Genomic DNA, 13,580 nt, shown 5'->3' with positions numbered 1-13,580 from the left:
GGGATACAGGTAATTTCTTACCTTTCCAGCCACCTAAAAAAAAAAATTTAAGTGTATTTCATTGGTTATGCTATTACAGTTGTCCCATTTTTTTCCTCCCTTTTATCCCCCTTCACCCAGCATTGCTGTTGGTTCATTGTATCTCCATTTCCAGCATCCCCCCCTCCAGCACCTCCCTCCACCCCCAAGTTCTTGTCCATGGATTGTACACGTAAATTCTTTGGCTTCTCCATTTCCTGTACTATTCCTAACCTCCCCCTGTCTATTTTGTGCCTACCAATTACGCTTTTTATTCTCTGTAACTTTCCCCCCATCCTCCCCCTCCCTGCTGATAACTCTCCACGTGATCTCTATTTCTATGATTCTGTTACTGTTCTAGTTGTTTGCTTAGTTTGTTTTTTTTATTATTTAAAAAAATTTATAAAGAGTTTCTTTTTTTTTTTTTAACTTTTATTTATTTACTTTTAGAGGGGAAGAGGAGAGAAGGAGAGAAATATCAATGTATGGTTGCCTCTCATGCGTCCCCTCCTGGGAACTGGCCTGCAGCCCAGGCATGTGCCCTGACTGGGAATTGAACCACAATCCTTTGGTTTGCAGACTTGTGCTCAATCCACTGAGCTACTCCAGCCAGGGCTAGTTTGTTTGTTTTTAGGTTCAGTTGTTGATAGTTGTGAGTCTGTTGTCATTTTACTGTTCACAGTTTTTTTTTTTTTAATAAATTTATTTATTTTTTTGAATTAATTATGCTGTTACAGTTGTTCTATTCCCCCCTTCATTCCCCTCCACCCTGCCCCCCAACCCCACCATTACCCCCCTTTAGTTTATGTCCATGTGTCTCAAGTCCTTTAGGTTCTATATTTCCCATACTATTCTTGCCCCTCCCCCCATCTATTTTCTATCTACTGTCTATGCTACTTGTTTTCTGTACCTTCTCCCCCCGTCTCCTCCTCCCACTCCCCTGTTGCTAACCCTCCTTGAGATCTTCATTTCTATGTTTCCACTCCTGATCTAGCTGACCTTTTAGTTTGCTTTTGTTTTAGGTGTGGTTGTTAATAACTGTGAGTTTGTTGTCCTTTCACTGTTCATGTTTCTTTAACTTCTTTTTCTTAGATAAGTCCCTTTAACATTTCATATAAGGGCTTGGTGATGATGAACTCCTTTAACTTGACCTTATCGGGGAAACACTTTACTTGCCCTTACATTCCAAACGTAGCTTTGCTGGAGAGAGTAATCTTGTATGTGGGTCCTTGCCTTTCATGCCGTCAAATACTTCTTTACAGTCCCTTCTTGCCTGGACGGCTTCTTTTGAGAAATCAGCTAATAGTCTTATGGGAATGCCTTGGTAGGTAACTCTTTTTCTCTTGCTGCTTTTAAGATCAGACCAGCTATAACATTCCTTTAAGCCAAAGACTACTCTAGAGCAAAGCCTTAACTAACCGTCTTCAATTCTATGAAGCCTGAGAGATGAGGAAGCTACAGAACAAAAGTGTGAAGCTAGCAGAGACTGTTTCATGAAGTTTAAGGAAAGCTGACTCCATAAAATAAAAATGCAAGGTGAAGCAACAAGTGCTGATGCAGAAGCTGTAACAAGTTGTCCAGAAGATCTAGCTAAGATAATTAATAACGTTGGCTAAACTAAACAACAGATTTTCAACACAGATGAAATGTCCTTACACTGGAAGAGGAGGCCATGTAGGACTTACATAGCTAGAGAGGAGAACTCAGTGCCTGGCTTCAAAGTTTCAAAGGACAAGCTGACTCTCATTAGGGGCTAATGAAGCCAGTGCTCATTTACCATTCCAAATTTCCTTGAGGCCTTAAAAATTATGCTAAATATACTCTGTATGTGTTCCATAAGTGGAACAATAAAGCCTACATGACAGCATATCTGTTTACAAAATAGTTTACTAAATATTTTAAGCCCATTGCTGAGACGTCTTGCTCAGAGAAAAAGATTCCTTTCAAAATGTTACTGCTCATTGACAATGTAGCTGGTCACCAAAAAGCTCTGATGGAGATATAATATGGATTACTATTGTTTTCATGCCTATTATCCTAACATTTGTTCTCAGCCTACAGATCAAATAGTAATTTCAATCTTCATGTCTTATTATTTAAAAAATATATTTCATAAGGCTATAGCTGCCATAGATAGTAACAGATCTGGGCAAAGTAAACTGCAAATTTTCTGGGAAGGATTCACATTCTAAATGCCATTAAGAATATTTGTGATTCATGGAAAGAGGTAAAAATACCAACATTACAAGAGTTTAGAAAAAGCTGATTCCAATCATCATGGATGACTCTGAGAAGTTCAAGACTTCAGTGGAGGCAGTAACTACAGAATTGGTGGAAATAGAAGAGAACTAGAATGAAAAGTGTAGCCTGAAGATGTGACTGAATTAGTACCATCTCATGACAGAACTTCAATGGATGATAACCTGTTTCATATCAAAGTTTCCTGAGTTAAAAATCTATTCCTGGTGAAGATTACTGAAATGACAACAAATGATTTAGAATGTAACATAAACAGTTGATAATACAGCAGCAGGGTTTGAGAGGACTCCCAATTCTGAAAGACATTCTACTGTGGGTAAATACTATCAAACGGCATCATGTGCTTTAGATAAATCATTTGAGAAAGAAAGACTCAATCAATGTAGCAGACTTCATTATGGTCTTATATTAAGAAATTGCCACAAACACCCCAACATTCAGCAACCACCACCCTAATGAGTCAGCAACCATCAACACTGAGGTAAGACCACCCCTACAGCAAAAGGATTACAACTAACTGAAGGCTCAGATGATGGCTGATACTTTTATGAAGCATTTCATTTTATTTATCCTCCCCCAAGGACATCGTTTCATTGCTTTTAAAGACAAAAGGGATGGGGGAGGGAGGGTGCAGGTGAGGGAGAAGAGGGAGACATGGACTGCATGAAAAAGAAACATAGATCTGTTGGTTAATTACCTCCCATACACACTTCAATTGGGGATGGAACCTACAACCTAGATATGTGTCCTGACCAGGAATCGCTTTTACATGCACTGGGAAACCAATACAGTAGCACGACTCACTACTGCAACAGTTGCTTTATTGCAGTGGTATGGAATCAAACAAACCTGCAGTCTCACCAGGTATGCCTATAGTGTTATTTTATATAGAATACAGAGCCTAAATACTGGATAACTGTAGAGTGCATTAAAACATACACAAACATCTAGACAGCAAAAAGTCTACATACACAAAATCAACAGTCATCAATAACAAGTATGTGATAAGATGCTCGACATCTTAGAAAAATGAAGATGACAATGAAATATTACTATACACTAACTAGGATGGCTATGATAAGAAGAGATGGATAATAACAAGCATTGGGGAGATGCAGAGAGATTAAAAACCCTCTAACATTACTGCTGGGAATACAAAATGGCTCAGCTACTTCAGAAAAATTTATCAGTTCCTCGAGTGGTTAAATAGAGAGGCAATTCCACTTCTGTGTGTATATGTATATGATGTATATGTATATATGTGTGTGTATCCGAGATATTAAAATATACATCTACACAAAAATCTGTACAAGAATGTTTAGACAATGTTATTCATAATCACCAAGAAGTAGGAACTGAAATGTCCGTCAATTGATGAACTAATTAAAAATATAGTGGAATCTTATTCAGCCACAAAAAGAATGAAGTATTGGTTCATGCTACAACATGGGTGAACTTTAAAAACTTATGCTTAGGGGAAGGGAAGACCCCAAAAATGACATGTATGATTTCATGTACATGAAATGTCCAAGAGGCAAATCCACAGAACTGAAAGTAGACTAGTGGTTGCCTGTGGTTGGGGGGAACAGAGTATGAACAGTGACTGCTGATGGGTATGGGGTTTCTTTTTGATATGATAATAATGTTCTAAAATTGGATTATGGTAGTTGCATAACTTTGGAATATACTAAACCCCAATAAAGTGTACACTTCAGATGGCTGAGTTTTATGGAATGTGAGTTATATCTAAATAAAGCTAAAATATAAGCAGAAAAAAGTCAACACTGGCCAATACATTTCACCATGATTTATATGCCTGGTATATACAAACTCTTTTAAAAACAAATACCACATTTTGAAATCTTTTTGTAGAAATGTATGCATAGTAGTGCTTTATCAAGGGCATCTGATCAATTCATATTCAAATGCCTGCTCATGAAAGCCAAATCCAACTCTTGATTACCTTTGGGATCATAATACACCTGAAGAGCCATATTCTCAGGTTCCTCACCCCCCACCCCCAATTTCTGCAGCTGTACACACCCCAATACCTGCCTACTCCTTTCATGGTGATAATTTATTTGTAAAACATTACTGTTAATCTAGATTTGTTGAAAGTTTATGCAAGTTACTGCTGTTTGTCTTTTGGCACAGCATGTCTGGTGATCTTAAGAAGGACAAGTCTTATCTTACAAACAAATGGAATTACATACTGTACTTCATTTCAGTATGAAAAGATTGCATTTCCTACAGTTTGGCTAAGCTTTTATTCAGAAAGATGATTTCATATGTAAAGAAAAATAATCTAGATAACCAAGAAAACTAGTCATGCAGTAAACACTAAACAATGTTAAAAACAAACTAGCTACTAAAATGTTCTACTTCACAGGACCTCATTTAAAAATCAGATCCTAAAAATAAAATAAAAAACACATCCTGATTTATAAAATAATTAAGATTACTTATTTTTTATCTGATAAACTTCCATAAAATTCATTCTTTTTTTTAAAAGATTTTATTTATTTATTGTTATACAGAGAGGAAGGGAGGGAGAAGGAGAGGGAGAGAATGTGTGGTTGCCCCGCATGTGGACCCCACTGGGGACTTGGCCCACAACCCAGGCATGTGCCCTAACTGGAAATCAAACTAGGGATCCTTTCGTTTGCAGCCTGCCCCCAATCCACTGAGCTACACCAGCCAGGAAAATTCATTCTTATTTAATACACAATCTAAATAAACACAGTACCTTTGTCATGATAAAAGTGGCTACTACAAGCAACCAAAGTATCATTCTCAAGCTAGTCATATATAGAAATTACAGAGCTATGATTAGTCAAATTTACCTATAGTGTGAAGAATTTAAATTTTGGATTAAATCAAGTCATTAAATTGAAAGAGATGCAGATATGCTTCATACCTGTTATAGTATATATACCCTGACTATTAAATCTCATTAAGTTGACAGCAAACATTCTTTCATAGAAGATACAAAACAAACTCTTTACTAAATAAACAAATTGTTTTTCAGTTATATCATGGACAACTTAGGTTAATTTTTCATTTTTGTAATTAGCACATATTTATGATTTAATAATCATAAATACTAGCATTTGAGGCTAGTGATAAGGTCTTGTAAGTTTTAGGTTGGCCAAAAAGTTCATTTAAGTTCTTTTCCCCTAGGATGGCTCTAGTGGTGCTTAGTTGTCTTTAACTTCATTTGAAACAATTTTGTTAGATTGTATTCTAACAGCTGTCATACCAGCATTCATTTTTAAAAAATCAAAATTGGTGAACTTTTGTACAGCTATTTTAATACTGAAGATGGAAGAAAATAAGCAACATTTTTAGCTTATTATGCTTTACTATTTCAAGAAACACTACTGAAATGCAAAAAAAGATTTGTGCAGTATATGGAGAAGGTGCTGTGACTGATCAAATGTGTCAAAAGTGGTTTGTGAAGTTTCTCGGTACTACTGACATTTTGGCTAAGTAATTCTTTGCTGTGGGGCTGTCTTATGCACTGGAAAATGTTTAGCAGCACCCCTGGCCTCTACTCACTAGAAGCCAATAGTGAGAGATAGCCAACATACTCAAAACATCCCAAATCAATAAAGTTACTGATGAAAATGAAAAATGACTTATTTTACAGAAACAACTAAAGAGACTTTTTGGCCATCCCAATACATAAGTAATTAGTTTTAAACAACTAGCAATTCTAGGACTAACTTCAAGTCTAAAACAACAAAGTATGGAGCTTGACAAATTATCTATTTTGAAATATTCCCCAATAAACTTGCCTCCATTATGTTTTGGAGATAAAAACAGGCACATTAGTTGACCTGATTAATTCTTTCATACTAGGTATAAAGTTGGACTTGGAGTTTGGAGACTTAGGTTAAAGTCCTGGCTAAGCATTAACTAACTGGTTATGTTAAGAATTTATATAAATGATTTAGTATCTTCGAAGCACAGGATGCCAGGTGAAGAGCTGTGTGTGACAAAATGAGGGTGGGACTAAAAAGCTTGTATTCTAATTTTATGACAGAATATATAAAAGCAATTCAATTGTTACCTGACCACCAACTTTCACTTGGTTCTCTATGTGCATTTAGAAGGAAGGTGTAAATCCCACATAATCCTTGGAACCTCACATACTTACATAAAAAGACCACCCACAAAGGCTCTTATGCCTCCTTTTTCACAGCTCCATTTTTCCTGTCCTACCTTTAAGCAAATGTGCCCAAAGACAAGTAGGAGAAGGAGGAAAAAGAAAAGGAAATGGAAGTTGCAGCTATTTACAATATGACAATTTTGACTCACGTGGATCCCCAGAAGTCATGAGCTTCTTGAAGACAGTGGCATACATATCTTTAAGGACAGAAGCAATTTAATTAGTACCCATTTCTATGATCCTGTTAGTATATGTTTCACAAACAAGAATATCAATGATACCTGATCTTAGTAACAACATTTCTATAAACATTTTAACTAACCCCACAAAACCAAGAAAAACATGACATGAGAAAAGATGAATATATCCTTCCTTAAATGAAAGAATAGGTATTAGATGCCAATAAAGTACAAGTAAATATAAGCTACATTTAACATTTAAGTCAATCTTCTTAATCTGTTATATATTTTATCATTGAGTTTTACATTTTAGTAGTAAGGTAAATGAAAAGTTGTGTGGCAGCTGTATGCAGTTTTCAGAAAAGCCATAAAATAATTTTCATAAGCCACAAATATAGCTTGGACACTAGACTATAAAAAACATGACTGTTTTCTGTTTTAAATTTCAAAATCAGCATTCATTAAAAAGAAAATCAACACTCAAAAACCCGTGGAATGTGTACATTGGACATTATACCAGAATAAAATGTTTTGTGTAATGTTAACAGGAGAATCAGAAAATTATATTATAAATTTATTATATGGATGTAACAAAATTTTAGAGCTGGAAAAGGCCCTCTAGATCATAAATATACTTTATAATCCTTCATATTTCTTTGGTGTCAGTTGTTATTTCTCCACTTCTATTTCTAATTTTATTTATTCGGGTCCTCTCTTTTTTTTCTTGATGAGTCTGGTTAAAGATTTGTCAATCTTGTTTATCTTTTCAAAGAACCAGCTGTTGGATTCAGTGATTTTTTTGTATAACTTTTTAGACTCTATTTCAATTACTTTTGCTCTGATCTTTATTATTTCCTTCCTTCTACTCACTTTAGGCTCTGTTGTTCTTTTTCAAGTTTCTCTAAGTGTAAAGTTAGACTGAGTTTTTTCTCCATAAATATATTTTAAACTTGGGTTTTTAAACTGCCACTGCAAAACTATAACAAATAGAAATGACATTCTTTATTAAATAACAAGCAAAATGTATTCATAATGGAAAAAATTCAATCTTCTCAAGATCAAGGGTAATGCATATATAAAGTTAATGTCAGATCAATATATTCTTTAAAGATTTCTACCTCTGAAACTCAGTGACTTTATATGGTGAAATGCTAACTTCTAGGAAAGACACACTCTTAATTATACCCAATTAATATAAATGCCCAATTACCAAAATCCCTAAATGGACTAGGAAAAACAGGTCAATTCTAAGGTTTCAACAAAAATGTTCAAAATTTTAAAAAGTGGATGATTCAAAAATCTTCCTACTTGCTCTTCATATTACTGAAAATAGCAAGAAATCATAAAAAGCATGACAATATTCTCGGCTAAGCTATGTCTTAATTTTGTATTAATCAAAATTTAAAAACAAGAATAGAATAGCCCTGGCTGGTGTAGCTCAGTGGATTGAGCACAGGCTATAAAACAAAGGGTTGTGGTTGAATTTCTAGTCAGGGCATATGCCTAGGCTGCAGGCTGGGTCCCCAGTGGGGGCCATGTGAGAGGCAACCACACACTGATGTTTCTCTCCCTCCCTTTCTCCTTCCCTTCCCCTCTCTCTAAAAAAAAAAAAAAAGTTTTTAAAGAAATAAAATATTTAAAAAAAATGTCTGCTCTTTAAGAACAAGAATAAAGAAGAAATGCAGTTTTTGTGCACCATACTGCATGTTAGGTATTTAAAACATTTTCAAATACTCTTGTGAGTTACACAGCTTTATTTATAATAACTGAAAACCAAAAACATCACACAGGTGGCCATCATGAGAACATAAAAACAAACTGCTTATCTGTACAAAATATTCTGTAATAAAAATGAACTATTCATGCATTCAACAACATGCATAAATCTGAAATACATGTTGAGTGAAAGCCTCACACTGGAGCCATCAAGGGTTGGGCAAAGGTAGGTCTATAGTTGTTTGTATGGAAGATAATACAAAAATTAATCAATAACACAAGAATAAACTGTGTTTCAGGTAGCTGTGTTTCAAGAATAAACTGTGTGTAACTGTGTTACAACTCACAATTGTAAACCTACTTTTGCCTCTTTGTATTGTATGATTCTATTTATTTAATTCCTAGCACAGGAAAATATATGGTGGAAAAGAATCAGAACTTGTGATTCTTGTTTCTTGGGGTTATGGTAATTCTATTTTGGGTAGACATATGGGTTATGGGGATATATACAATTTGTCAAAAACCCACTGAAATGGTACATTTGTGATTTGTGCATTTTTCTGTATGCCTCTCTACCTATAAACAAGTAATTGAATATTGAACTTCAGCCAATTATATGTATGCTAAAGTGTTCAAGAGTGAGGTACAATGATCCTTGCAATTTTGAAATGTATCAAAATGGACTGACAGATATAGGATAAAGCAAACAATACAAAATGTTAATTCATAGTTACAGAATTCAGTAATAGATCAAATTTTGTGTATGCTTGGAAAATTTCAGCAGCAGGTTTCATAAAAGCAACCCAGATGCTAGAAGACACCAGCAATGTATTTAAGTACAAGGGGAAAATGATTTTGAACTTAGCCTTCTATACCAGTGATTTTCAACTGGTGTGCTGCAAAAAATTTGAAAACATGGAATTACCTGACTATTTAGTCAAGGGCAATGACCTTGTTTCTTTTCCCTTAGACTGTCAAATAAAAAGACAACAGCAATCAGGTGTGAATGTCCTGTCTTGAATCATAAATATAGAGGACATATACCAGAGATGCATCTTACAGGTTAATTCTTGGTTATCTGAAATCTCTATATACAAGTATAGCCACCTGATTTTTTTAAAAAGTCATTTTGGAGCAAAAGGGAGGTAATTACAATTATCATTTTTTGGTAAATCAATCCAAATTTTACCCATTTTTTGTCAGGTTGGTAAAAAAAGATACATTTTTTTGGTGTGCTTCAGAATATTAGTGAAGTTCCTTATGTGCTCCATGAGATGAAAAAGGTTGATAATTGCTGTTCTACACTATCAGGCATGATGGCAAAATAAAGACTTCAGGCATATGAGGTTTCAAAAGGTTTACTTCCTAAGCAACCTTTCTTGGGAAAATACCTTAGGCTATTACCTAGCAAGAGTATAAAAACCAAGAAAGAGGAGGGATCCACAGTATTCAATCCAGGAAGGCAGTGAAGATAAGTCCCAGGATGAGAGCAGGACACAAGAATACCAGAGAAAATCTTTGAGGGAAAGATCTCTATTAAATAGACACTAAATAGCTTTGAGGCTATGTCGATGACGATACATTATTGTTTGTCAATCAGAAAAAAGAAAGACAAAGTCTCCTTTTTAGAAAAGTGAAAAAAAATGACAGGTTATTCATGTTCTAATGCGTAAAAGACAATGTGACATGATTTTGATAAATTTATGAAAGCATAAAAGACACTCCATTTGACTTCTGGTGCTAAGAATATTCTGTGTTCAAGAGAATCACGGCCCTGACTGGTGTGGTTCAGTCGGCTGGGCACTGTCCTGCAGACCAAAACATCACAGGTTCTATTCCTGGTCCAGGCACATGCCTGGGTTGGGAAGGTGCAAGAGGCAATCAATAGATGTTTATTTCCCTTCCTTCCCCTGTCTCTAAAAATAAATAAATAAAATCTTTAAAAAAGAGAGAGACTCATGAATACCAGTAATAAAACAAAAGGGAATGATACTCAATACAATTAATTACAGATCCACTGTAGTGTTTGATTTTTATGTATATGCATTGATTTTTTTAAAAAGCTTTCCATCAATACAGATTTTCCAAATACTTAATTTTAGAAATGTAATAAGTTCCATACTGGCTCAGTTTTCTATCCAGTCCAAAAAAAAAAAGTTTACAATCTTTTGAGTGTATTGAATTTTGTAAACATGAATGTGTGACTTCAAAAGACACAGAAGTTGTCAGAGTACTATTGTAAAATTGCTTAAGTCTGAACATCACTTCTCTCAAAGCAACTTGTTATCAAAATGATCTAAAATAGGCTTTAAAATTGTCCTTCAAAACATTTCCTTCCTGTGGTCATACCACCCTAAGAAAGAGAAAAACTAAAATCACAAAGATACCATTATGGTCTAGTTGTCTAGTTCTGTGACAAGATCTGATGTGTTTTGAGAACTAGATATAGTTTCTCAGGCAACAACAATAAGGAATACAACTTTGCAGCCTAAGGAGGGTGCCAAACAACCCGGGTGGAGTTTACAGGGGAGACAAGTACCTGTTGAGAATGTCTCTAACATTACCCTTCCACCCTTCCCCCTTTTTAGGACAACTGGGCCAATCAGTATAAGTCCTGAGCAGGTAGTCTTCCATACCTATCTACACCTTGGTTTCTACATTCTGAGGCCACAAGGATAGGACAGGCAACTGGTATTATTTACACTGATGAACCTTTACGATAATGTTTTAATTGTGTCTGGGACCAGTTGGATCTCCTCTTCTCTATGTCCTCCCTCCCTACATCAAATGTGTGTGTTTATCTGTGAATATGACGACCCTGAAACAAGGAAACTTAACAGAGAGACGCCAAGTTCCTTAGGAATGTATCTTTGTCACTAGAATAGTTCAAGCAAAGGCTAAATTATCTGCCTGATTTCTTTCCCAAGAATTTGTTCAAAAAACACAAGCCTTATAGCAACTACAAAATGAACATTATAGATGATTGGTATTGATTCTTTTTACTTTATATGACAAGGGGTTGGAAAATGAATGGGAAGCCAGACCTAATAAAAGAATGAAAAAGGAACTGGCATTTAAAGCAAACAAGGCATATGAAATGAAAATAAAAACTACATCTTGGACATGTTTGATGCAGGGGTATTTCTACTGTGCTCAGATACATGTGAATATGACTTAGTAAAAATAACTCAAATGAACAATATAAATTGTATTTTCAGAGGATATACTTAAAAAAGTATATTTTCAGAGGACCTTTTTTTTCAATTCTATACAGGAACGTGTATGTGTATATACACACATATAAAAATATATACATGTATATATGTATACATATATTTATATATGTGCTCATATACATCAATGTGTGTATACATGTATATATGTGTATATATACATTATGTGTGTATATGTGTGCATACACACATATAAAGGATTTTTTCTGTGCTTGAGGTTCTAACTTTTAAGTAATTATAGATTCACAAGTTGAAAAAACAGTACAGCAAGTTGTGTGCAGTCTTTGTCCAGTTTCCCCCAATAACATTATTAAAGTATAGTTTAATATCAAAACCAGGATTGACATTGATATGAACCACCTTATTCAGATTTTAGCAGTTTATTTATTTATTTTTAGAGAGTGGGGAAGACAGAGAGAGGGAGAGAAACATCAATGTGATTGCTTCTCACGTATCCCCTACTAGGGACCTGGCCTGCAACCCAGACATGTGTCCTGCCTGGGAATCGAAACAGCAACCCTTTGGTTAGCAGGCTGGCACTCAATCCATTGAGCCACACTGAATCCACTGGACAGGTCCCCAGTAGGGGGTGTGTGAGAGACAACCACACACTGATGTTTCTCTCCTTCTGTTTCTCCCTCCTTCCCCTCTCTCTAAAAATAAATAAATAAAATCTTTTTTAAGATGAGTGGAAAAGCAAAATTGTTATCAACTCCCAGTGCTTCTTTATTGTGAGGTATTAAAACAACATTAACTCAAATGGGTATGATCAGCTACTCTAAAGGACCAATATAAGAAAATCTCTTATTATTTGGCAAGGTATGGCAATGCCTATCTTCTGCATAATATTTGGAAAAGCTTACTTCAATTTTGTAAAATTTTCTCCTGCTGCTTCCATGTAAGACTCTTGAAGAAGCATCCAGTTGCACTGGGTTCAATAAATTGGGAAGCTTGCCATAACATTATATACCTCAGCTCACTATTCAGCCTAAGTTGTAGCTTGTCTTGAGCCCTGGCCAGACATTAGTGTCAGAATAGTTCATGATAAAACTGCCTCCGTGCTAATCTTAAATTTGTCTAACTGTACAAACTCCAAGGACACTATTATGTGTGAAGACCCAGTCCATTTTTAAAAGTGCATGGGAGAAGAAAGGTACGGTATGTCTGGCATGCTTTTTCACAGAAAAGAAACACTCAAATATTGATAAGCAATGAAAATTAAAACCACAATACTGTAGTCAACCTATGGCTATAATGAATTCAAACAACTTTTTAAATCTTAACTCTGTATTAAGAGTTCAACGATTGCCTCCCAGTTGCCTGGTAGCACAATGAGTATGGATAGCAACTACTGTATATGAACTAGATCTTGAAACACATTACCACTAAATAAAATTGAAAAGACACTACAATAAGTTACCACTACAATAACTTACCACATATTTTTATTTCAAATAGTCCATTTGAAATATAATCCACAAACACTTGCATTTTAATGCAAAAACAAAAAATATCCTTCTGTAAAATAAGCAACTCATCTGTAGGGGATAATCAATTTCCCACATGCCTTTTAACTTTGAAAATGGCTAGCTGCAAACTGCACCTAACTTAAGTCACTGTAGAAATGAAACCTCCATAGTACTCCCCATTGACAGAACATGTTGTGAGGCTGCAGTACCTTGTGTGTGTGAAGAAAAACTTATTCTCTTAATACCCATGAAAATAGCAATAGTTAATATTTAATCATACATACTATGTGTTAGGCACAGTATTAGGGGCTTTACCTACTTCACCTCTAGGCTTCACAACTCCATGAATTAAGCATTATTTTCTTCACTTTATACACAGATTAGGAAAACTGAACTGAGGCCCACAGAAGAGTCCCACAGCTAGGAAGAGAATGTAGAGGAACCTTATATTCGTATCAGTCTTTTCTGTGTATGAAGCACACAAGATCTGAAGCCATCAATTATATAACTTATCAATTAACCAATAAGTTCTAGA

The 13,580-nt window shown here is 35.1% G+C and overlaps 1 protein-coding gene across 12 annotated transcripts in view; it reads right to left on the bottom strand.

The window, feature by feature from the left end:
• R3HDM1 (R3H domain containing 1) overlaps window positions 1-13,580 on the bottom strand; it is a 220,387-nt gene that overhangs the window by 204,969 nt on the left and 1,838 nt on the right. For 9 of the 12 annotated variants that reach the window (XM_053666921.1, XM_053666944.1, XM_053666941.1 and 6 more), the window contains exon 2: window positions 6,598-6,645. The exons of 2 other annotated variants lie outside the window; for them this stretch is intronic. The gene's annotated coding sequence lies outside the window, so the exon portion shown is untranslated. Of the gene's footprint in view, window positions 1-6,576; window positions 6,646-13,580 lie in introns of all 12 variants that reach the window. One more of the 12 variants, XM_053666930.1, reaches the window with a different exon arrangement.

The sequence above is a fragment of the Artibeus jamaicensis genome, unplaced genomic scaffold (genome assembly GCF_021234435.1).
Source record: "Artibeus jamaicensis isolate MK-2021 breed Jamaican fruit bat unplaced genomic scaffold, CSHL_Jam_final contig_1284, whole genome shotgun sequence".
NCBI lineage: Eukaryota > Metazoa > Chordata > Mammalia > Chiroptera > Phyllostomidae > Artibeus > Artibeus jamaicensis.
This window is presented reverse-complemented; position numbering and strand designations above follow the sequence as displayed.